Raw genomic sequence first — 25,344 nt, 5'->3', positions numbered from 1 at the left:
CAACAAACAAAAGTCCAGGACCAGAAGGCTTCACAGGCAAATTCTATCAAACATTTAGAGAAGAGCTAACACCTATCCTTCTCAAACTCTTCCAAAAAATTACAGAGAGAGAAATATTCCCAAATTCATTCTACGAAGCCATCATCACCCTGATACCAAAGCCAGAAAAAGATATCACAAAAAAAGAAAATTATAGACCAGTATCACTGATGAACACAGCTGCAAAAATCCTGAACAAAATACTAGCAAACAGAATCCAACAGCACATTAAAAGGATCATACACCATGATCAAGTGGGATTTATCCCAGGATGCAAGGTTTCTTCAATATACGCAAATCAATGTGATACACCACATTAACAAATTAAGGAATAAAAAACATATGATCATCTCAATAGATGCAGAAAAAGCTTTTGACAAAATTCAACACCCATTTATGATGAAAACTCTCCAGAAAATGGGCATAGAGGGAACCTACCTCAACATAATAAAGGCCATATGTGACAAACCCACAGCAAGCATCATACTCAATGGTGAAAAACTGAAAACATTTCCACTAAGATCAGGAACAAGACAAGGATGTCCACTCTCGCCACTATTATTCAACATAGTATTGGAAGTCCTAGCCACAGCAATCAGAGAAAAAAAGAAATAAAAGAAATACAAGTTGGAAAAGAAGAAGTAAAACTGTCACTATTTGCCAATGACATGATATTATACATAGAAAATCTTAAAAATGCCACCAGAAAACTACTAGAACTAATCAATGAATTTGATAAGGTTGCAGTATACAAAATTAATGCACAGAAATCTCTACCGTTCCTATACATCAACAATGAAAAATCTGAAAGAGAAATTAAGGAAATACTCCCATTTACCATTGCAACAAAAAGAATAAAATACCTAGGAATAAACCTGCCTAAGGAGGCGAAAGACTTGTACTCAGAAAACTATAAAACACTGATAAAAGAAATCAAAGATGACATAAACAGATGGAGAGATATACCATGTTCTTGGATTGGAACAATCAATATTGTGAAAATGACTATACTATCCAAAGCAATCTACAGATTCAGTGCAATCCCTATCAAACTACCAATGGTATTCTTCACAGAATTAGAACAAAAAATTTTACAATTTGTATGGAAACACAAAGACCCCAAATAGCCAAAGCAATCTTGAGAAAGAAAAACAGAGTTGGAGGAATCAGGCACCCCCGACTTCAAACAATACCACAAAAGTACAGTAATCAAGAGAGTATGGTACTGGCACAAAAACAGAAATATAGATCAATGGTACAGGTTAGAATGCCCAGAGATAAACCCATGCACATATGGGCACCTAATTTACAACAAAGGAGGTAAGAACATACAACGGAGAAAAGACAACCTGTTCAATAAGTGGTGCTGGGAAAACTGGACACCTACATGTAAAAGAATGAAATTAGAACTCTCCCTAACACCATACACAAAAATAAACTCAAAATGTATTAAAGACTTAAATGTAAGACCAGACACTATAAAACTCTTAAAGGAAAACATAGGAAAAACACTTTGACATAAACCACAGCAAGATCTTTTTGGACCCACCTCCTAGAGTAAAGGAAATAAAAACAAAAACAAACAAATGGTACTTAAAAGCTTTTGCACAGCAAAGGAAACCATAAACAAGACAAAAAAACAGCCCTCAGAATGGGAGAAAATATTTGCAAATGAAACAACAAACAAAGGATTAATCTCCAAAATATACAAAGAGCTCATGGAGCTCAATATCAAGAAAACAAACAATCCAGTTAAAAAATGGGCAGAAGACCTAAATAGACATTTCACCAAGGAAGACATACAGATGCCCAAGAGGCACATGAAAAGATGCTCAACGTCACTAATTATTAGAGAAATGCAAATCAAAACTACAATGAGATATCACCTCATGCTGGTCAGAATGGCCATTATCAAAAAATCTAGAAACAATAAATGCTGGAAAGGGTGTGGTGAAAAGGGAACGCTCCTGCACTGTTGGTGGGAGTGTAAATTGATACAGCCACTGTGGAAAACAGTATGGAGGTTCCTTAAAAAACTAAAAATAGAACTACCATACGACCCAGCAATCCCACTACTGGGCATATACTCTGAGAAAACCATAATTCAAAAAGAGTCATGTACCACAACGGTCACTGCAGCACTATTTACAATAGCCAGGACATGGAACCAACCTAAGTGTCCATCAACAGATGAATGGATAAAGAAGATGTGGCACATATATACAATGGAATATTACTCAGCCATAAAAAGAAACGAAATTGAGTTATTTGTAGTGAGCTGGATGGACCTAGAGTCTGTCATACAGAGTGAAGTAAGTCAGAAAGAGAAAAACAAGTAACACATATATATGGAATCTAAAAAAAAAAAAAAGGTACTGATGAACCTAGTTGCAGGGCAGGAATAAAAAGGTAGACATAGAAAATGGACTTGAGGACATGCGGTGGGAGGGCGAAGCTGGGGTGAAGTGAGAGTAGTATCGACATATACACACAACTGAATGTAAAATAGTTGGCTGGTGGGAAGCAGAGCATAGCACAAGGAGATCGGCTTTGCGATGACCTAGAGGGGTGGGAGAGGGAGGATGGGAGGGAGGCTCAAGAGGGAGGGGATATGGGGACATGTGTATGCATATGGCTGATTTGCTTTGTTGTGCAAAAGAAACTAACACACTATTGTGAAGCAACTATACTCCAATAAAGATCTATTAAAAAAATAAACAAAATAAATAAATAAAAAATAAAGTACAAGATAATGGTTCTGCAGAGCATTCCCCACTCCCTACAATTTGTCTCATGGCTGAAAACTACATCTTTAGAAGATTAATGTATTTGGTTGAGGTGTTCTTTCTCTAGGACTCCTCTTTTCAGAGTAGATACAGAGGCAGTCTGGATAATGGTTTCAGAGTGCAGATTCTGAAGCCAGATGGTGGGAGTCCAATCCTGGCTCCACCAATCGCAAGCTGTGGGACTTGGATAAGACATTTAACCTCTGTGCCTCGGCTTTCTCATCTGTAAAACTGGGCTGTTAGCAGTGTCTGGCTCACAGGGCTGTTGTGAGGTTGAATGAGTTTTATGCCAAGTGCTTAGAACAGTACATGACACGTAATTAGTGCTATATAAATATTTGCCCCTATTATTGTATTTTTTCAGTCTTAACTAGGTAAGTTAGTAATGGTCATATGTGACAGCTCAAATGAGTCCAGGGCATGAGGTCAATGGATTTGGGTGGATAGCAGGAAATGAAGGGTTTCCTGGGCAGTATATGGAGTGTCTGGCATGAGCTCCTCAGCCTTGGATGACCAGAATGGGGGAAATGCTAGGAGAGACAGGTGAGCTTTAGTGAAGGAGGTGAGACAAGTCTCCCCTACTTTATAATTTTTGGTGAAGCTGATGTGGCTGATTGGGGGCCATTAAGAGCATTGGCTTTGGAGTCAGTTGTAGCTCTGACTTTTAATAGCTATGCGATTACTCTGAATCTCATCTTCTCCACTGACAAAATAGAGAGAATAATATCTACATCATGAAGCTGTTGGGATAATTAAATAAGGTAATATGTAGAAAGTAATTACAGACAGTAGGCCATCAATAAATGATAGTTTTTACTGTATTTCATCGTAAGATATTATTGATTATAAGACACAAACCAACCTCAGAAACACTAACATGTGAAAAATAGAATATAGATAGAATGGAATGGAAGGGAAGGAAGCTCACATTTACTGAGTTCCTTCTGTGTATCTAGGCACTGTAGCAAGAAATATGATATATGTTATTCATTTAATTCTCTAAACTGCTCTACAAAGTACGTGGCATTATTATCTCTGTTTGAAGCTCAGGAAACTGAGACCCAGAGAGTTTATAGAGGTGCTCAGAGTCACACAGCTGGTAAATGCTAGTGTCCAATCCTCCCTAACTTCTCCTAAACTTTAAATCCGGCCCCTTCCTCAGACCGGGTGTGGCCCTGGTAAGGGAGAATGCTGCAGGTGAGTGAAAGGGCCACATGGCTGACTACTGACAGTCTCATGGAAAGAAAGTCTGCAGAGAGCATGAACGTGCTCTGCCCCCCATCCTCTTCCTCAGGAGAGAAAGAAGGGGGAGGTCAGAGCACAGGCCCACGCGGAGGGCTGGCCGCCCTGCTAATGGGCAGGGGTCTCCCAGTGAGGGTCAGACAGAAAAAGCACTTCACCCCCACCCAAGGCTCCCCTGTGTGGACTTCAGTTGCACCTGAAGGCCCCAAGCAGGGACAACACGCAGAATTGGTCCTCTCTGTGCCACCAGGCTTGGCTCTGCAGGGCTTCACTTTGTCTTGGGGGCGGCACAGTGAGGGTTTGTGACCTTGATGTGGAGGAGAACTAATGGCCCCTGTTTTTCCCAACATTTGTTATGAATCCTAGTTCTCATGGAAAACAACATCCAGGTTGTGGCGAGAGAGAAGGCAAATAGGACAGTAAAGGAGGACACAGGGGCAATGGGCAGGGAGAGTAGGAAATGGGAAATGGAGAAGAGGAGACATGGGTATTCTTACTGATGCCAGCAGTGCCAGGACTACTGGGATTTCAACAACCCAATTAAACTGAGGATGGAAGAAAATCTATATGGCCACCCCTGGGGATGAACCAGGCATCCACAAACAAACAGGAACAACAAAAACACCCATAAAGTCACACAAAAATACTAAAATGATAGATAAATTTGCACTGGGCAATTCCTATGCATTAACTCCATCACTCCTTGTAATAACCCTACAAGGTAGATGTCATTATTCTCCCCATTGTACAGAGGGGGGGAAAATCTAAGGGTCAAAGAGATTAAGGAAATTCCCCAAGGTCACATAGATGGGAAAAGGCAAAGCGAGGTCTAAATCCAGGTCTGGGTGATTCAAGAGGCTGCACGCTGACCAGATTGCCTTAATGGTCAGGAAATTTTGGGAAATGTCTACCTAAACATGGAGGAGGCAATGCAATGGCAAGTAAATGCTCTGGAGCTGATGTCCGATTTGCCTCTAGAATGTAAAAATTAAATAATTCTACCCAATTATTGAGGACCATTTATGATCCATGGTCTCAATAGACATGTTACATAATCATATGTGGTTTAATATGATGTAATTTAATAACAGCACTATAAGGAGATATTATAGTCCCCCTTTTAAATAAGGGAAACAAGAGTTTTAATTTGCTTGTGGTATGGATCAGACAGGATTCGCACCTAGGTATGTCTGATGTCAATGCTCATTCTCTCGAGCATTTGTATCATTTTGTTGGTGTTGTGTGATCTGTGCACTTAATATCTAATTTACTGCAAGTGTTTTGTTTTTGTTCCAATCCCCACTTTCTACCTCTGACACGCTATGCAACAATCTGTTAGCAGTGTACTACACCCTTACACCTCATTTACACACCACATATTTTACCCTAATAATTTCACTGAATGGATAAATGCCAACCTGAGTTATTGGAGATAATTAAGCATGGCCGGGCTTCCCTGGTGGCGCAGTGGTTGGGGGTCCGCCTGTCAATGCAGGGGATGCGGGTTCGTGCCCCGGTCCGGGAAGATCCCACATGCCGCAGAGCGGCTGGGCCTGTGGGCCATGACCGCTGAGCCTGCGCGTCTGGGGCAAAAAAAAAAAACAAAACAAAGACTGGCCAATCGCCATGTTGGAAAATTGGCCAACTCCATTTCCTACTCAGTGAAGTCCCAGCAGACCACAGACCTGGAAGCTACCTTTCTCTGATTCCTTTTGTAACTTCCTATTTTTTGCTGCTCTATCCAGCTGCAGGCTGGTTGCAATTCACCTTAGGCAGTCTGCTGCAATTTTCCATGTCCCAACCTTATCCTTCATTACAAAAAAAGATGGAAAATATAATGGACTAAAAGAATTCAGATAGCAGGTGCCAGACATCAAATTACACAGGTAGTAATCACACAGATTAGGAAACATAATGAATACAATATTCAAGCTGAACGCAGCCAATGAATTTTTTCAGTATGATACAAGCTTCTTGTCAATTAAAGAACAGTTTTCTTCTTATTAAAGCTAAAGCAATCTCTATTTTCTAAAGGGACACATGTCACCCAGACCTCTGAGCTGAAATGATTTGAAACTCAATACACACAGAACCAAATGGACATTTTGGCTGACTCTTACATTTCAGATTGTGTTGACATTATTGTTCATTACAGAGTGGATTGTAAGTTTCATCTAATGTTTCTGAAACCTTTGCAGAGACAAATGTATTATTCACAAGATGTTGGGCACAGAAAGGTACTGATGTGGGAATCAGGAGAACTGGCTTTTAGTTCTAACTTCCACTGTTAGATCTGGTGACCCTGGATATATAGAATGATGTACAAGGATGAAGTGGTGGGAATGGTCTGCCCTGGGGTTAAGGAATAGGGGGTGCATTGTCTGCAGAGAATTGTAAACAATAGCAAAACTGACTAAAGTCAGTCTGCTTTTTATTATCATGCTTCATCCATGCTCAACAACGTCAGTGATTAAAATGCTCCTCCCCCTCAAATCTTTTGTTGGTCTAAGGTATAAGCAATTGATTTTAATCAATCAATCAACCAAATACATATATATGCTTCAAATGAGCAAATTCCTATTACTTATCTTTTAATAAATATTGTATTCTACATGGAAATTAATTTTTTAAACTCCCAGTTACAAAGTTTGGCTCCAACATGCGTGGACTCAACTATATGCTGTACACATTTGTTCCCAGAATCAGTCTGTAATGACTGAGAATCATTCAAGCTTGCTTTGAGCTCAGTCTGTGTCTTCAGCCTCAGGATATGATAGACTCCCAAACAGTAGATTTGGAATAAACAACAACAGCAAGTGATTATAAAGACAAAAACCAGAACTTGAGTTACTTCAATTCTGTCTTTCCATGTGACTACTTGAAGGTTTTATATGTTTAAAATTTACAAGAGGGAAACAGTGTACATTGTGAGATGTAAACTTTTTGTTTGGTAAATACAAATTTTCATTCGTTCATGGAATATTTAACTGAATTTGAATTATATTTTTCAATCAAAATTTATGCTTTAAAAATTTTGACTTGTTTTACTACTAAAGAAACCCCCTAAAATAATGATTATTGATTATACATGTTTACTACTAAAAATAATTTTGTTGTATAGAAGAGGGAGGTGTTAAAAGTGATCCACTGGGGGTGTCAAATATGTCAGGTACACACTAAGTATGTGAGCCCATCTGTTTAGGGCTTCTTTCTTAGATTAGAAGCAGCATTTCCCAAGGAGGAGTGATCTGTATGTCACTAGCTCCCTAGTTCCCTGAGCCCTACCATGAAATTAGGGGTCCAATAGAGGTGGGAAGTTCTTCCTTCCCTGAACCTTCTAGAGGATTAAAAAATGTACATTACTATATTCAAGCTCTGAGAAATCCCATCATAAAACAAAACCAAACCATGTTTGTCCCAGTGGCTTGTCCCAATGACCACTGGACATTTTTGGTTTTATTTTGGAGTAGGGGTTGGTGAAGCATGGCAGGGGCAGGGGTAGCAGGGGAGAGTGGTCAATGGCTGTTCAGGAGAGGGACACATCTATTACCATCACGTGGAACAGCAGAATTCACTTTGGATTAGACCAGTGGGTTCTCAATCTTTGCTTCACACGAAAATCCTCTGGGGAGCTCTTTAAAATCCCCAGGCTCAGGCTGTACCCCAGATTAATTGAACCAGAATCTCTGGGGGGCAGACCCAGTATCAATGTTTCAAAAACTCCCAGGTGATTGTGGTGTGTAACTAAGTCTGAGAACCTGTGGTTTAGATCACCTGAAGGTATATGTCAGCTCAAGCTGTGCGGGTCTAGGACTTTTCATCCCCATCATATTCCATTCCCATAAACAGACTGGCAAGAGGAAGCAGGAGGAATGGGTGATGTGACCTTTCTGCTTCAGTCAGGCAAGGGATCAGGCCACGATTCCTACCTCCCAGCCCACCTCAGTGAACTGAACTGGCAAGGCTGTCTGGAGCCTGTCAAAAAAAAGGATGCCATTAATAATGATAAAAAACAAATGGCTCCTTTAGCCAAAGCCCCCCAGCAGTTGAAAAATGGGATATCTGTGCACTAAGATGGTGCCCAGATGCCTTGAATTATAAGAAAAGCAGGGAAAGAGAAGAGCTACAGCTGGTTTCTCCATTTCTAGGTTGATTTGCCTATTAACCTCCTGGAATTTTGAGCAGCGGTTCGTTTAGCTTGCTTCTCAGCCCCACACAGGCCCTGCCTCTGGGACATAGTGTGCAAGGGTTTTCATTAAAAAGTTAACATTTGCCACAGAGTTCAGAGCTCCCTCAATATCTCATTGAAACGAGGGGAAAACAGCTCAGCTTCGATGAGGCAAATGTCGCAGTAAGATAAATGCTAACATTTTCTTGAAAGCACTGTAATTACTCAAAGAGCAACCCGCCATCCCACCCCTCACTCCCAGCTCTTTCTTTTTCCAAGGATCTGCTCCTGCTGTCCTTATTTGGCAAAACTCCCAGGGCCATTTTCAGTTTTGTAACCTCGTGGGCACAACTACCACCATCAGTGGGTGACCTTCAAGCTTTATCTTCAGGCAAAATCAGGTGCAGTGTTCTCAAGAACACACTTGCCCATTAATTCCAACTTCACAAACTGTTCCCAAGCCGAACAGCTGTACTTTGACAACCAGATTTAGGAAGTAGCAACCTGAATTGGGAGGCTGTAGAGCTGTCCCAGAGAGGCTCCCATGTTCCCACATCACCCTATTCCACGATGGGAGTCACGTTTCTGAAGGAGACTGTGGCAACAGGTGGCGTGAAGTCAAAAGGAGATTTGCTTCCACTCTGAGCACGTCTGCTGAGTGCAGGGGCAAGCACCACCTCCCATCTCCCTGTTTGTTGGCTATGCCCCTTGCCCAAACGAGTAGTTGCTGTCTCCTGGACCAGTTTTAGGCCACTAACTTCATCCGATGGCAAATACCCCTATTTGGAAAGGGCACTGCTGTTCATAATTACCTTCAGTAGCATATCAATTTGACCAGTTAGATGTGGTTACCACTGCTCTATGCTGAATACCATCTAGAGACCTTGCCGGTTACCCATCATCTTGAAATTTCCTGGCTTTATGAGTACTTCCCAAAGGGTTTTCTGCAGAATATTAAGAACAGTTACACATAAAAGGGTTTCCATACTATATCAATTTGAGAAACACTGGCTTAAACAACATTAAGCAGGCTTGTTCTTACAGAACTTCTCAGAACAACTAGTGAGCTGAGTGAATTATTCACTAAGGAGCTAGAAATCAGGAGTTAGAATAAGCAATGCCCCCAAACTTATTTGCCCATGAAATTCTTCTTATTGCAGAATATAGGTTGGTAAATAATGCCTTAGAACCGCAGAGTGGCAACGTAGCAGCATTCTATGCTTGGGTTTCCTTATCTGTGAAATGGGAATAAGAGAGCACCGCTCAGGATCTGTGTCTAAGACTCTAATGAGACAAATGCATGTAAATCACTGAGAATAGTGTTTGGCACAAGTGTTACCTCTAATCTGAGTTCAAATGCTGGCTCCTTATTAGCTGTGCAATATCGACATGTCATGTAGGTGCTCAGAGTCTCAGTTTCCTTATTTGTAAAATAAGAATACTGTTAGTTTCTAACTCAAAGTTTTTAAGGATTACATGATACATTGCATTTAAATTGCTCAGCTAACTTTTGACACAAAGTAAATGTTCAAAAACAGCTAGCTAAGAAAAGCAGAAAAGCATTGCCATGTTTGGTGAAGGAAAGCTTGGCCCGTGTTTTCAATGAATTTGAAACTTAATTGACTGAGGCTCCTTGAGTCTGGGGAAAAGGAACACAATTTACATTCTAAAACTGGACCAGGAGCTGGGCCCTATTTTCATATAGCAATTCTGAAACTGACTACTATAATCCCACAAAGGGGGTTGTGAATATCATGCTATATTTAGGCTGGTAAAATAAAATAATAAGATAAAATAAAGGCAGGGTTATTATAAAATCTTAAAGACCTTGTTTCTGAATTACAAAAGGATGAATTTGGAGACGATCAAAGCTGATGTAATTCAGATTTAAATTGCAAACAATCTTGGCAGATTACCATATGCTATCACTCTTTTTTTTTTAAAGATCTGAACATTTTTGGTAACTTTAAAGAAAAGGGATCAGGACTTTTCCCCCCCAGGTTTATTGAGGTATAATTTGTATACAGAAAACTGCATATAATTAATGTAAACAATATTGTGTGATTGGAAATCTGTATACACTTGAGTTACCATCACCACAATTCAGATGATAAACATAAAAATGATCAGGATTTTTTTTGTGTGTGTGTGGTACGCGGGCCTCTCACTGCTGCGGCCTCTTCCGTTGCGGAGCACAGGCTCCGGACGCGCAGGCTCAGCGGCCACGGCTCACGGACCCAGCCGCTCCGCGGCATGTGGGATCTTCCTGGACCGGGGCACGAACCCGTGTCCCCTGCATCGGCAGGCGGACTCCCAACCACTGCACCACCAGGGAAGCCCCCGATCGGGATTTTTGAAAGCCCTAGCAAACTTAAGTGGAACAAGCACCCACAGATACTCCATGTGTCTGATTTCATTTCCAGTCTCATTCTTCTCACCCCATAATAAATAAGTCAATAAGTCTTGATGAATGTGAAAGTTCTGAGGGGGCCCATGGACTACTGTTTTCACCATTATATTTCTGGATGCCATTCCCTTTACTTAAACCAACGCGAATCTCAATATAGCACTGCCAAAGCTGATTGGAAAAGGACAATTATAGGTTAAGCTATTTGAAAATTCTAATATTCAGCCATTTTAAACAAAAAAACAGCAATTGCATATAGCCAGATTTTATACCCAATTAAAATTAAAGCAATGATTTGGTAAACATTTTCCTAAGCTCTTAAAAATTTTTTTTTCTTAAAGAATCAAGAGGCAAGAAATGAAACCTACATGCTTTTGGAAGCTAGCAGAGCCAACCAGTGTTTCAAATAGGACTCAAGTCCTATTTCATATTTATTTTGAACAACTTGCCGTCTGGTAACATTTTTCTGTTCTATTTTTAATGGCTATAAAGTTTCTATCACACTCAGTAATTATCTGCAATCTCAAAAGGAGAAAGGAAATTCCATAATAAGAACTACATGCAACATTGAGTGTACAGGTGCCAGAAAATATTGTTTTGTTTAGTGGAGATGAGATAGTAAAAATATGGCTCTTTATAATGCATGTTCTCAAGTTTATTTATAGACACTAAGACACCCACTCAAACTCCTTATTTAATCACTAACAGAAACATTATTTCAAAAGGGAATTAGGGTGGTGAAAATATATTTTTGAATTGTATATTCTCTGGAACTATCTCATTTTTTCTTACTGTTATTGGCTATAGCTACCCAGAAAAAAAAGTCAGGAGGCAATTTAAACCACAACAAACAAAAATGCTTTAAATTTCTCAAGGGCAAGCTGCACTCCATCTTGAAGGAAATTGGAAGGGATATCAAAGAGAATTTATTGTCTGATGACCACCCCTAGTTGTTTAGTGAAAGCTGCAAGAGAAAAAAAAACTTTAAGGGCGTGCAACAGAGAAAAAGCTTGAGATACCACTAATTTATGCTTTGGGATGGTGGATATCTTTGATAATAAGTAGTTAATTCACTGTTGCATTTTTAGTTAAGTAATATTAAGCAATTATTCCAGGTTATTATGATTACTTTGAAAAATAATGACCTCACTAATGGTGAATGCCATTCAATACAGTTAAGAATAAAAGTGGCTACCACCCTGGCCATTCACAATGGAATCATTAATAATTACTTCTTTCCACTTATGCATAATGCACATTAACTGGATGCTAGAAAAGTAAATAGTGCTTTTCTGTCTACTAAAAAGTACTTTCCCAAAAGGAAAAAAAATATTTCTAGAATACAAAATTCTGTATTTTGCGTCTTTCAAAATGTCTACAAATATATATTTCTTAAGTCTCCTTCATTATTAAATAGGGGTCTCCTTCAATAATTGAATCAGTTAACTATTTATATTTTTTGTTCAAATCTCCATGCCCTAAGTTTATCTTCTTTGTGGGAGGTAAGTTTGCAAGGGTTTATTCCAGAAAGGACATTGGACTAAATGGTTGTGATGCAGAATATTAATGGTGGAAAATTTTCACATACTCACTGATAAATAAAAGGCATTTTTCAGGATACCTAGTCACTTTTAATGAAGGGGACTGGGATGGAGAGAGAACGTAAAAAAGGAGGGGAATATTTGTACACATTCCTAATAGACCCACTTTGGATTTCTCTGCTTAGTTGATAAAGCCATGCTCCTGTGTTTAATTTTTTCCTGATACAGTGAATACAAAATAATCCACCAAGTCCACCTTCATTTCCACTAAAAGCCTAGCAGCTGCTGAACTCCTGATTTGAACAAGATCCACTACAGAACCCCAGACTGGCTAGTCACAGAGGGCGATGGCCCCATGACATTTTAATGCATTGGGTTTTCTTCTGCTGACCTACGACATGGGTAAATAAAGATAACCTTCACCAAGAAACACAAACCACTCCCAGGGTGCCACTGGGGGTTGCCGGCAAAGAGAGCAAATGTCCTGCTAGCATCAGCTGCCATTATCATGACTCTGAAGAGACAGCACGACAGCTAAAAGCCATAGGTGAGGAAGTCTAGAAACCTGACTGCTGATATCAGTTATCTGACCGCAGAGCACAGCTGAGGAAAACCCTACACAAAATCTCTTTGTTATCCGGTTCAGATGAGTGATTTTCTTAGCTTTGCTTCTAACCGATTAGAAAGGGATTATCCCAAGTTTTGCCTATTTAGTTGTTTTTGTTTTCTGGCTTAAAGTACCACACGTTACCTAATAAAAATCACACCATATTAAACAGGCTGTGCTGAATATGCCGCTGTTAGTGTGACTTTACTGGTGTTATTTTAAGTGTCTGTTCTCTGAATTCCCTTGGAATTTATGCTGTTAACTCCCACGAACAGACCTCCCAAGCTTGCAGTTACACACGCTGTATATTTATTAGGAGGCAACTTAACTTCTAGGCACTGCACAGAGGGCTGTATTTTGTCCCTGAACACTTGAGTTCCTGAACGTACTTGTTTGAAAATGTCTCTTAAAATATATGGTTTAGCTGGACAGACTAAAAATTTCGTGTAATCAGAGAGAATGTTTAGAAAACATTGTTTGGGAAGGAAAGTAATGCTTTAATGCTACTTCCAAGAGAATAAATAATCCAATTTTCCTTCACCAGGGCTGTGGGTATGCTGGCTTTAGCATTGCTAATAAAACAAAGGAGAGACACAGTCCTCAGAAGGGGGTGGTACAAAAACATCAAACATTTAACCATTTGGCCTGGAAATGTGTACAGGGGCCAAAATCAGGCCATTTCACTAATACAACAAATACAAAATAGCCATTTCAAAGGCTTTGGGGTTGGGGGGAAGATAAGGCTAAAATCAAAGAGAAAAATCTCTTGGTGATGTCAGTGGCTGTATATCTGAAGAGAACGTATTCATTTTGTCAAGAAAAGTTTTCACTTAACTTTAAAACATTAGAACTTGTTTCATATTTAAGCTGTGGGGTTAATATCCTTCTCTAATTTGTAAGATACTTGTTTGGTATTGTTTATTATGTTATAACATAATTTTGTTCTATATGGCACTCCATTTCCAAAAAGAGAAAATTCACCCCAACTGTGATAGGTTTTTCATTTGTAACATTCACAGCAGTTCTGAACAATTAGCTGAATGTTGTAGAAAACAGGAGTTTAATTTTTTTTAAAGTTCCCGATTTATCCTGATTTGTATTACTTCATGAAATCTAGTCCTGAAAAATCATGGATCCTGATAAAATCACAGATTAGAAAATATGTGAATATTAAGGTTTCCTAAACGTTCATTTCATCCAAACCCATCTAAAACGAACAGAAAAGGGTGTGGAATCACTGAGGTAGTAGCGCCACCATCTGGACATTTTCAGAATGACAGTCATAAATTCCTTTTCAAGGGTGAACTCTTTCCAACTGCACTTTTATCTTTGGGAAAAAACTTGTTCAGTTTACCTAAGGGTCCTAAGAGTACTCAGTGTGACACTTTACCCTTTTCCTGTACTGTTGTCCCTACAGAGAAAAGAGGGATTCCTTCCACATTGGAGATGATGCTTTTCTAGATGTCTGAAGAGTAAACGACCCATTGTAAAGTACAGAGGAGTATGGCATGAAGGGAAGCTGAACTCCCACATTTTCAACTTGCAACTTAGACACACATATGGTTAGTGCACATGCGTGTGTTCCAGGGCATTAAAGTTCCTCACCTGTAGGATGAGGTAAGAATAGTATCTCCTTAACGGGATAATTGGAGGGTAAAATGAGATAATGCCTCTTAGGTGTTTAGTATCTGGAACATAGTAGCAATCAAAATTGGGAGGTAGTACTAAAACTGGTAGTTCTTAACGTCTTTTCAAACATCTGAATGAACATTCATGGGGTTGGCGAGGACCCCAAGACATGGTCAGGTCCGGCTCCTGTCCCCAAAAGAAAGCTTCTATACTTTTCTTTAAAGTCGTGAGAAAAGAAGGCCCATCCATCCTCTCAGTGAGATAACCTCCTCACCGGGTTCACCTCCGACCGTCTGGCCTCAGTCTCTCCCTCCAGCCTCAGTGACCTCCACCTCAACCTTCCACCCCAACCGTGGGGCCTCCTTCCAGCCCCCAAACAAGCCACCTGCATCCCGTCTCTAAGTATTTCATCCCCTTCGTCCACCTGCACCGTCCACCTCTCTGCTTTTTAAGGCCCACCTTTATTGAAGGCTCAGGTTGCACCGTTTCTGAGAGTTTATCTCCCCCTCTCTTGCCTACCACCCCTCCACACCTGGAAAGTGTCAGTGTTGGCGGCCCTTCCTTTTCACCCTGTTTACAACTTGGCTTCGCTTAGCTAGCTGTAAACCCCTGATGGGCAGGGACAAGGTGCTGAATGTTGTTGTGCCCAGAAAATCAGCTGGGTGTTTGCTTTTATGATAGTAACCCTAAAACATGAAAATATGGAAAATACATTTCCATACCCACAAGTTTACAACTAAGATGAACTGCCAAAACTTTGACCCAAATTGACCATGAAAATGAAACCCAAATCCCTGACCTAAATTAGGAGAACAACTGTTTACAAATTAGCAAACATGAGGCCTAAGCTCCCAGGCCACACTTAAAAGGAAGCGAAGAACAGATTTGCTATTTAACATCTCAGTTCTATGTAGAAACTGTTTTCCCCAAGCAGCCCTCATGTAAGGACCTAATTGTGCATCCTTATTTACCACCCCTGCATCTCTCTGGGGCCGTGGAGCGGCTCCTGGACAAAGATGGGGAGAGCCCAGCAGAGCGGAAGCTTAGGCTGTGGACCAGCTGGCCCTGAGCTGGAATCCTGCTTCTACTACTTACTAGCTGTGTGACCCAGGTAAGTTGTTTAACCTCTCTGACAGTCACTTTCCTGCTCTGTAAGATGTTCATAATAATGCCGCTCAGAGCTTCGTGAGGAGTAAATGGTTTGCATGGGGCCGTAGCACACACACTGAGGGCCAAACGAGTTCGCCCTGAGAGAACATGGGTGTTTGAGAATTCCTCCCACTACATCCTTGGCCATCATTTCAGAATTCCCTAGCGTTCTTCTTTTTTAATCCAAAGGTTTAAATGCGACTTCATCCTAGAATCACCAGTAGAGGTCACTCAAGGACAAACTGAATTCTTTACCAACCCCAGTCCTGACTTCTAAATTGAAGACTGCATCATTATAGTTCAAACAGCATAACATTTTATAGTAACACTTCTTTTTAACATTATTATTCTATATTGTCCATTAAGAGCTACATCACAGCAATTTGATCAACGTTCTGCTTACAGCGTTTTCTTCACGGAGAGTCTGTGTGGAGAGAGCCAGCTACATACCTTCCTGCTAGAGAAGTGGGGGATGCAGTGTGTAGAAGAGGGACAGGAGAAAGCCATCTCCTGTCACATTCTAATGACATAGAAGCAGTCTAAAACGATGATCAGAGCAGGCAGAAAGGGACCTGAGCCTGCACCCACGTAAGCAGTGAAGGGGTGGCTAGTGGGAGAGACATGATTGTCTCAGAGACTCAGATGTGAGTTAAATGCTCTGGATGGTCTGGTGATATTGGGAAAGGAAAAAGGGGAGCCCCAACCGTCAAAAAGTCTGACCTGCTTGCAGTATATACAATAAATATGTGTGAATAGACTTAAGATCACTTAAAATGAAACAGAAACATTACAAATCCACACCTTGTAATTTTGATTATTTTTTCAGTTACAAACATACAATACTTCACAGTTTAAAAAATGTTTTCATATCTATTATGTTATCTCACCTTCAGAATAATCCCAGGAGTGTGTAAGATCACGAATGCTTCTTCTGGGCAGCTGCCATATCTTATGGTGTTTTGAATCTACCCCAGATCATTGGACATAAGAGACGCTCAGTAAATATTTGTTGAAAGAATGATCTAAACAGATAAAATCAGAACATCAATCACTTGTTTACACACAATTCTATTATTTGCATAGTAAATTTACTATACAAATTTATCAGCTTATTTGGCCAACATTCTAAATTGCAACAGTATCTAAATAGGCTATAGTTTTAGTTACTCATCAAAACTGGTAAAATCCAGCACAGGGTCTCAGTGTTGCTCCCTTCCTCTGTGAAGTTTGTGGAAGCTAAAAATCTTGCAATGGCCTTGATGGCTAGAAAGCTGAAGATTCTATATCAGTAGATGTCAGGGTTTTTGTAGAATTTACCCCAGGCCACATCTCATGGATGACCCTCTCCGTTTAGTAGTGGCGGTGGAGATTGGGACGGGCAGGAGATGTCATATCCACCAGAGCACTCAACGGAATAAACAGCGCCAACCAGTAAAAATAATGATGTGGCAACTAGGTACATACAACACTAAACTGAATGGTATGGAGGAGGCTGAGATAAATTGAGCAAGTGAAACATTATAGGGGTTAAAGCAAGGTTTTAAAGCAGAATCGGGAAATCACCTTCAAAAGGGGCACAGGCATTCCTGGTGTAGAGGAAAAAACAAAGAGAGTTGAGAATGATTAAACTGCCCACAGGGTATCCCAGCAAGTTTGTCTGAGGTATAAAGATGGAGAGTACTTGTTAGACAGGTGGTAATTTATATATGATTATTAGCAGATGCAGACTTAACACAGGAAAATCACAGAATTGTGAATCAGAGATTCTCAAGGTTTTATTTATCAGTGTTCAGTTCATATTTGTCCCAAACCGAATTGGACAATCAGACAATTCTAATTGTTAGAAATATCTTCCTTTAGGTTTTTTCAAATTTTGGCTCCTTTCAGCTTTCGCCTATCAAGGATTACTCAGAACTCTGATCTTCCTAAGTGGCAACCCTTCAAGTGCGTAAAAACGGGTCCTTCCAGTTTCCTGCAGAATAAACACTCTCAGTTTTTTAGTGTTTCCATGTGTTGTGCTGCCAACACTTTACCCTTCAGCTCTTGTCTTCTGGCCAATGGCCTTCCTTAAAGAGATGTCCAACGAGAACATCCAAAACTGTGGTCCTTAATGAAGCCAAGCCTCACCTCATAAGCATTCCATAACCATCACCAAGTTCATCACCTCTCAGCAGAATTTACCTGTGATGAGCTCTGTATTTGTAGCCCATTTCCTTTACAAAATTCCAGGTGCACCAACCATATAATCCACTCTCACCACATTCTTATAAGGGAGTGTTTGCTGCCACCGTTTTTCAGGGGTGAGTGGAGATGGAATAGAGTAAATCGGAGAAAATTGAAACATAAAGGTGGAAAATAATTTACCTGGCTGACACTGCTAGCCAATAGCCAAGGAATTACTAACATCCTAACTTCTTGCCCAGGAGGACTTACTTGTTTCCTGACATGAGACCACACTGCCTATAGACTTGGTCTGGCAACTGGAGATCAGAGGGAGAGAGCCTGCACATTTCCTGAACCCCTAGGGAGGACGTGGCCTCCCCTCTGTGCAGGGATCTCTCCACTCACCCAGGAACAATCTAGTGCCTGCCTCCCAGCTGGGTCACAGAGAGAACATCGCAGCAAGGGTGCTCTGGCAACCAGGTGTTTGTCTTATTCGCCAGCTCCTATTCAGCAGCAGCCAGGACGTGAGCTGTGGCCTTGATGAGCATAAATGGATACGGTACACGCTATCATTCATTAGGGAAGAAGGAGGCAGCTTGTGCCTTGGAAAGCATGGGGTTTTGTCCAATGGGTGAGGATCAGAACTGTGAACAATGAGAGGGGGCCTGATACGTGGGCCAGACAGAGGCAAGCACGTGGCAGGGTTAGTTCACTGCCAATAATTTGATTCCAGTGTAGGTTATATATTTTACATCAAATGTAGGGGGGTGGGAAATGGCTGGATTAAAAATAGCAGTAACCCACACTCCAACTCGCTCTCTCTCTCTCACACACACACACGCACACACGCACACACACACAATGAAACCTTCCTTCTCAGAGGAAAATTGCAGAGATCCATCTCATGGCAGTCTCCTACTCCAGAGGAAGAGCATCAGCCAGGAGGGGCAGATTTCTGCTCCTATGGTGACTGGCCACTGTCCTCACAGCTCCTGGCTTCTGAGTGGCTGGCCTGAACCCTGGGTCTGTCAGCTGCCCTTCTTGGGTAATGGACTACGGGCTGCAAAGCGGCGGTTTTCTACCAGAGGAGCTGAGAAAGTGGAGCTGGGCTCTCAGCTGCAACTTATCTCGTGGTCACCCCGCCCCATCCCCTCCTGACTTCCCTAGTCACTCTGGCTCTCTCAGGACAGCTTGCATCTTAGCTGAATGTAACGAAAGAAAGTTGGCCCCGGAGGTGTCTCCGGGTGTCTCTGCCCAGAACTAGTGAGAAGTTTTTGGCAGGACTTCCGAGCTACAAGCAAACTCCTAACGGAGTTTGGCAGATCACACACAATTCGGCGACTGCGCTCCGTACTCAGTCCGTGGGGATGGCGAGGCCGTGCACCTGCCAGATTTCTGGTAGAATGTTGCTTTGGTTGGAACCAGGGTGCCTTTCTTTCAGCATCCCCAGGCCTCAAGGAGGCTAGAAGGCACACCACGACTTCTTATTTTGGGTAAATCTGAATTGTCAGCGTTTACAGAGGAGTTTGAAGCTGGCAATCACAATAAATCTATGAGGTCTCTGAGATCCACGTGAATTGTCTGTTGGGAGAGAGGTACACTCATGCTTGAAGGGAAAGAGCCCCTTTTCCGCTTTGTTCCAAATCTATGGAAGCTGTGAGGCCTGGTGATCAGCTCTCCTACCATGAGAGAGAAGTGAGCCGAATGCTCTGTGGGCCTGGTTTCTGCCTCCAAGTCACAGGGAAGCAAGTCCAAAGTGAAGTGACTTCTTCTGACTTGAGGCCACAAGAATGATCCAGAGCTTCCAAGAGGGCCCCTTCCCAGGAGAGGGGTTCGGGGGGAGTCTGTCTGCCACCTGTGAGGTAATGGGTGTGCCTCACTCAGCTGGGCTTCTCCGAGGGCAGCCCCGCAGACAGCCTCAGACTTCCCCAGATGAGAAACCTGGGGCTCTGGTGCTTCTCTGCCCACTATCCCCGCAGGTCCGATGGCAGGTGGGCTGCCCCCTGGTGGAGCACAGACTCTGACAAAGATAGAAGTGGTGATTCTGCTAATGGGGAAATGCTTCCAAAACGGGCTACAAGTCAGCTTACAAAAATAGAGAAGGAAACAAGAAACCTATTAGGTTTCTTTTGGGGGACTGTGCAACCTCTTTTGGGGGACTGTGTTTCTAAAGGGAGTTTACATGCCATGGAAACAAATCACTGAAGCCCCGTTACAGCTTATTAGTGCTAAATTGGCCACAGCAAATGAGCACTGCCATCGTCAGTGACCTGAGGTTTTATAAGCACGCTGGGACTGTTTGCAGAGAGTTTTACATGCCCCCCGCAGGGAGACGATGCGACCCGCTATTCCATTTCCAGAGCCTAGAACAGCAATGAAGCCACCCCGTAGTGCCCCTCCATGCAGGGATCTCCCGGGGCCAGAACCTTGCTTGAAATCTTTGCCCTACAGCTTAGCTTTATCGAAAAGGCAAGAACAGGAAGTAAAAGGAGCCTTCATCTCTGTTTAAAATGGATTTGAAGGAGCTGTATCCTGGCAGGGAAGTGGTGAGGGTGTCCCATGAAATTCAGTGATAAGGGGCAAGAGGTAGTGTCTATTCCCAGCCCTGTGGCGGGGTCGGGGACAGGCAGGAGTGACTGTTGAAGTGAGCAGAAGAATATCCTCTTGCCAATAAGTACACAGCTCTGGCAGGGAAGTAGATCCAAGTCTGCCTTATTCTATTTTTATTTTCTATCTTCTCTCATTGTCATCCTTCATGGGGTTCATATTCTAGTGACAAGTGAAAAATAAAATATGTGCATGCGTGCATCCAGCAATTAAAAATCTGATCAGTTCTGTGAAAGGAATAAGGAGGAGGCTGAAAAGGAGAGTAAAATGGGAGCTTGCACTGGGAAGAGTGGTGAGGAGGGCCTCTGAAGGGGGACATTGCAGTGAAGACGGAGATGGGGTCTCTGGGAGAAGCAGGAGTAAAGGGCGTTCCAAGCAGAGGGACTATGAGTGGCAGGTGTGTGAGGTAGGAGAGAGCTCTGATGCTTCTGGAGGTGAAAGAAAGCCTTCAGTGAGGAAGACAGGCACATCTTGGAGTTGTAGAGGTGGGCAGGGGCTCAAACAGCAGAGCCCTGTTACGAGAGGTTTTTTTTAATGTTCCTTCTTGAAACTCTATTTCTTCATATCTATAAAATAACAGTATTGTGGTGCTTCCACAAGCACTCTTTGTTAGCTCATCTACACACACACACACACACACAACTGAGGGTTTGCTGTGGCTGGATTCTTGACCATTTTCTCTTTCTCTTGCCTCTCTTCCTCTGAGCCACTCTTGTGGCATAATAGCTCTAGGCTAGTGACTTTCAATTCTGCCTTCTCTTCAAACTCCAGTATTTAATTAATTGATTAATTAATTCAGGAAACACAACATCTGCTGTGTGCCAAGTATTCTGTTAACTTCTGGGAATATAAAAAATTTAATAAAGTCCCTGCTTGGGTCTCTTCGACCTCCACTTGCGGATTGGATATTAAGGGCGTCTGTAGGCATACAAAGTGGAGAGGCGCATGTCATCCATCACAGGGTTTTCATGAGATAATGTCTGAGTTGGGTCCCCAAAGAAGAGGAGAAGATTTCCATTGAGAAGAAAGCGCTGTGGACAAAACACCAAGACAAAGAACCAGCACACACAAGGCATAGAAGAGGAACTGGTCTATAACTGACCTGGAGTAGCCCTTTGCACCCTCTTTTCTGGGCTCCAAACCTGTTAGATGGATGTGTCAAGGTCTCAAGAGGAACCATGAAATACTATTCCCATGACGGTGAGCACTGTGTTTATGAAGAAGAGATTCAGACATCTGGAGAGCAATGCCCATGCATGAAAAGGATGTGAGTTTGAACCTGGGGGAGTACCAAGAAGATGATGCAATGATTCTATGATAGTTTATCAGGAGAGATAAAGCACAAATGAGCAAAACTGAAGTCACAAACCGCTCTTGGTAGTTATTAGCACTTTCCTAGAATCCCCCAGTCTAGATATAAGACCTTCAACATGAATGGGAGTGAAATATGGGGAAAGTCTACTAGTGGGAGTGCTTAACAGGTGACTAGATGCTTGGAAAATGCACCCATGGGGAAATATTAACAAAACTGGGATTGTACAGCTTGGGGAAGGTGGAAGAGTGATTACATGGCCACAATATATAAGAGGCTTTACTGTGGGGAAAAAAATGGTTGATATTCTTTATAATTTATTTTCTCTGGGAACAGAAGGAAAATGGTGTTCTTGTAACCAAAAAGTTTTGAATGGATATAAGAGGTTTTGAGACAAAGAGTCTTTTTAAAATATGGCCAATGCTTGTATCTCTGACATAATTTATGAATGGATTTGCCTAAAGCATGTTGAAATAGACCAGATGACCCCGTCTCAGAGTAGAGTTTTTATTCCTGGGCTGAAGAGGTCACGTTGTCTATGAACAATCCAGAACTGGCCGTGTCGGCCCATGGTAGACACCTCAGATTCTTTAGAAGTGTTTTTATCTAAATCCTGTTTACTCTGTATCCGTGCACACTCTCTCCCTTAATACAAACAGTTCATATTTTCATTTGCTGTCTTTGTATCATCACAGGCTTTTTTCCGGTAGTTCCTAAGAAAAGCTCTATTTATGCCTTGATTGCTAAACCTTGTTGCCATGAGACAGAATCCTTGTGCAAAATGCATTCTATAAACTCATACAATAAATGAAATTCAAACATTACCTCGCCTTTCTGATGGAGGTGTGAGGAGGTCCAAAGATGACAGAGAAGATAGAGGGCGAGAAATGAACTATGTGCCCCTGGAGTCATTAAGAGCCCACTGCAGGATGGAAGATGGAACACATCTATCCTTAGAACAAGGGAAGCTTTGCAGCTCAAATCTGAAGCCCTGTCAGAAGCAGTCCAAACAATAAGTATCTGCAGACCATGAGGGGTCCTTTGTACATCTTTCACTTCATATAACCACACCCCCCTTTCATTCTCTCCCTCCTCTTTCATGTCCCTGGGGGATGCCCTCTAACAGCTTGTATATTGGTGGGCTGCTTGCCTCACTCAACCAGAGGGCAGCCCTGATGGGGATCTGCACCACATGCTTGGTGAGTCTGAATTGGGACTCTTGCCTGAGGGTTGCTGGAGTGCCAAGCACTGCAGGAAACACCAGATTCTAAGCACCGTCCTGTAGGACCCACTAAATAGACCTGCCACTTCTATTATCAATCAAGCTGCAGAGCCATCCGATGCTCTGTCGCTCTTTGCAGGAAATCTATGGTGCCTCGGAAGCTTCCTTGTCACCAGGCTGAATAAAGCTACTACTTTGGATCTAACCTATTTTTCAAAACTCCTCCCAGCTCTCCAACTTCGATGTCAAACGATGTTAACACGGCTGGCTTGGAAAGTCCCTGTAGAATTTGTAAGAAATTAATGTTACCTTCATCTCAACAGAAAGCTAGGGCTTTGCAAAACACACCATATGCTTGTCACCTTGCCAATGAATCAAGGTGTTTTTGCAGCCTTCTGAGTCTAAATAATTAATGGTAATGTCTAAAGATTACCCCAAGTTTCAGAGAGTAAGGATAGGGCCTTCGCAGTGTCCAAAGTTACCCAACCTCAGCCCAGTCCAATATTTCATGTAATAAATGGTCAGGCTGCATGGCCACCCCCCATCCACACCCCACTCATCACCACTGACTGTTCATTCCCTTTTTCTTTTCCCTTCCTCTTCTTTCTGCTATAATTAGATTCTCTGGGTTGCTTCAAGTAAGTGCTGCCTCTCCCCAGCCCTCAAAAAATATACTTCTACCCAGGTTTCTCCAGCTTCCCTTAATGGATAAGAGTGTGTGCGTAATCGTTTATCCATTAACATTAGCACTGTTCTTATCAAGCGATTAATTTCCTTTCGATACACTCTCACCAACCAATTAATCCAAACTGAGAAATCAAGCTAAATAAATCAATAGCCCCACTAATTTTGATGATTGTAGGGATTATAGGTTTTGCTAACATTTTTTAAAGTAGTAGATACTGAGGGTTTTTTTCTCTATAAAATAAAAAAACACCTTCATGATCATTTTGAATGCTTCCTCTTAATCAGCAGAACCCTTTTTCAATTCTACGATCCTATGGGAAAAAATGAACTTACATCACTTAGTACTTATTTTTGATGCATCTCATCTCTCACCTTACCTTGTCAAAATGAAGTGCTGTTCAGCCTTCCCCTGAATGAGCCATTGTGATATTGTAATTGAATAAACAGAAAGGTCTCGTGCACTGTAGAAGATGATAATAAGAAGAGTTCATTGTAATGGAGTATTTCCTGTATGCCAGATATTGTGCTAAGAGCTTTACAATCATTATTTCATTTGATTCTCCAAAAAATTCATTTCTGGATGAGGTAACTAGGGCTTGAAAAAGTTTCAAAACTTTTGTCCTATATCATGCAATCAGTCAGTGGAAGAGCTAGATTTTGAATGGGGATACTCTCTAGTACCTCAGACGCTCCTTAGAGTTATTCCCCACGGAAGGCTGAACCCAAACACAGCCCTTCCAGGAACAAAAGGCCATAGATAGCAGGGTAATAAAACTCTTACTACTAACAGTAACAGACTTGATACAGAATTAGCCTTCAGACTAGAACTCAGCTGATGCTGTTTTCCAAAGGACGTATTTGTTAATTTACTTCAAGTAATTAGCAAGAAGTCTAATGTTTACTGACAGAGGCTTTAATTTATAATCGATTCCTATAAAAATGGAGAATACCCTTCCTGTAAGTCCAGGTTATTTTATTCATTAAATCATCTTTACCATTACTTACCATTACTTTACCATTACTTATGTTTCATGTAGTTCTTACTCCTATCTTTCTCTCTTAATTGTGTGACTCTTCAGAAATATTAACTGTTAATGATGAAAGTTGGCATGGTAGAATAACTGAGTTCATGGCCTATATTTTGAAATAATAATAAAAAGAGCAATGTATTGCCCATAGCAAAAGTCAGTGTTCCAGGAATTCAGCAACCTTTCAGATACATTTTAGTATTAGTTCAGCATATCTGTGAATTGAACCCACAAGTCATGCTTAACATCTTAAGAATGAAATCAAAACTACAATGAGGTATCACCTCACACATGTCAGAATGGCCATCACCAAAAAGTCTACAAATACAGAAAGCAGGCATAGAGGGAACTTACCTCAACATAATAAAGGCCATATATAACAAACCCACAGCCAACATCGTCCTCAATGGTGAAAAACTGAAAGCATTTCCACTAAGATCAGGAACAAGACAAGGTTGCCCACTCTCACCACTCTTATTCAACATAGTTTTGGAAGTTTTAGCCACAGCAATCAGAGAAGAAAAAGAAATAAAAGGAATCCAAATCGGAAAAGAAGAAGTAAAGCTGTCACTGTTTGCAGATGACATGATACTATACACAGAGAATCCTAAAGATGCTACCAGAAAACTAAAAGAGCCAATCAATGAATTTGGTAGAGTAGCAGGATACAAAATTAATGCACAGAAATCTCTTGCATTCCTATACACTAATGATGAAAAATCTGAAAGAGAAATTAAGGAAACACTCCCATTTACCA

General features: G+C 41.4%; 1 long non-coding RNA gene across 1 annotated transcript in view; it reads right to left on the bottom strand.

Moving 5' to 3' along the window:
- LOC141279470 (uncharacterized) overlaps positions 1–21,609 on the bottom strand; it is a 72,446-nt gene extending 50,837 nt beyond the window's left edge. The window contains exons 1-2 of the long non-coding RNA XR_012333730.1: positions 21,441–21,609; positions 16,456–16,590 (exon numbers count right to left, since the gene is read on the bottom strand). This is a non-coding gene — a long non-coding RNA (uncharacterized lncRNA). The remainder of the gene's footprint in view (positions 1–16,455; positions 16,591–21,440) is intronic.
- Between the last annotated feature and the right edge of the window lie 3,735 nt (positions 21,610–25,344).

This window comes from Tursiops truncatus, chromosome 9, assembly GCF_011762595.2.
Source record: "Tursiops truncatus isolate mTurTru1 chromosome 9, mTurTru1.mat.Y, whole genome shotgun sequence".
NCBI lineage: Eukaryota > Metazoa > Chordata > Mammalia > Artiodactyla > Delphinidae > Tursiops > Tursiops truncatus.
Note: the sequence above shows the minus strand (reverse complement) of the source record. Positions and strands in the feature narration are given on the sequence as shown.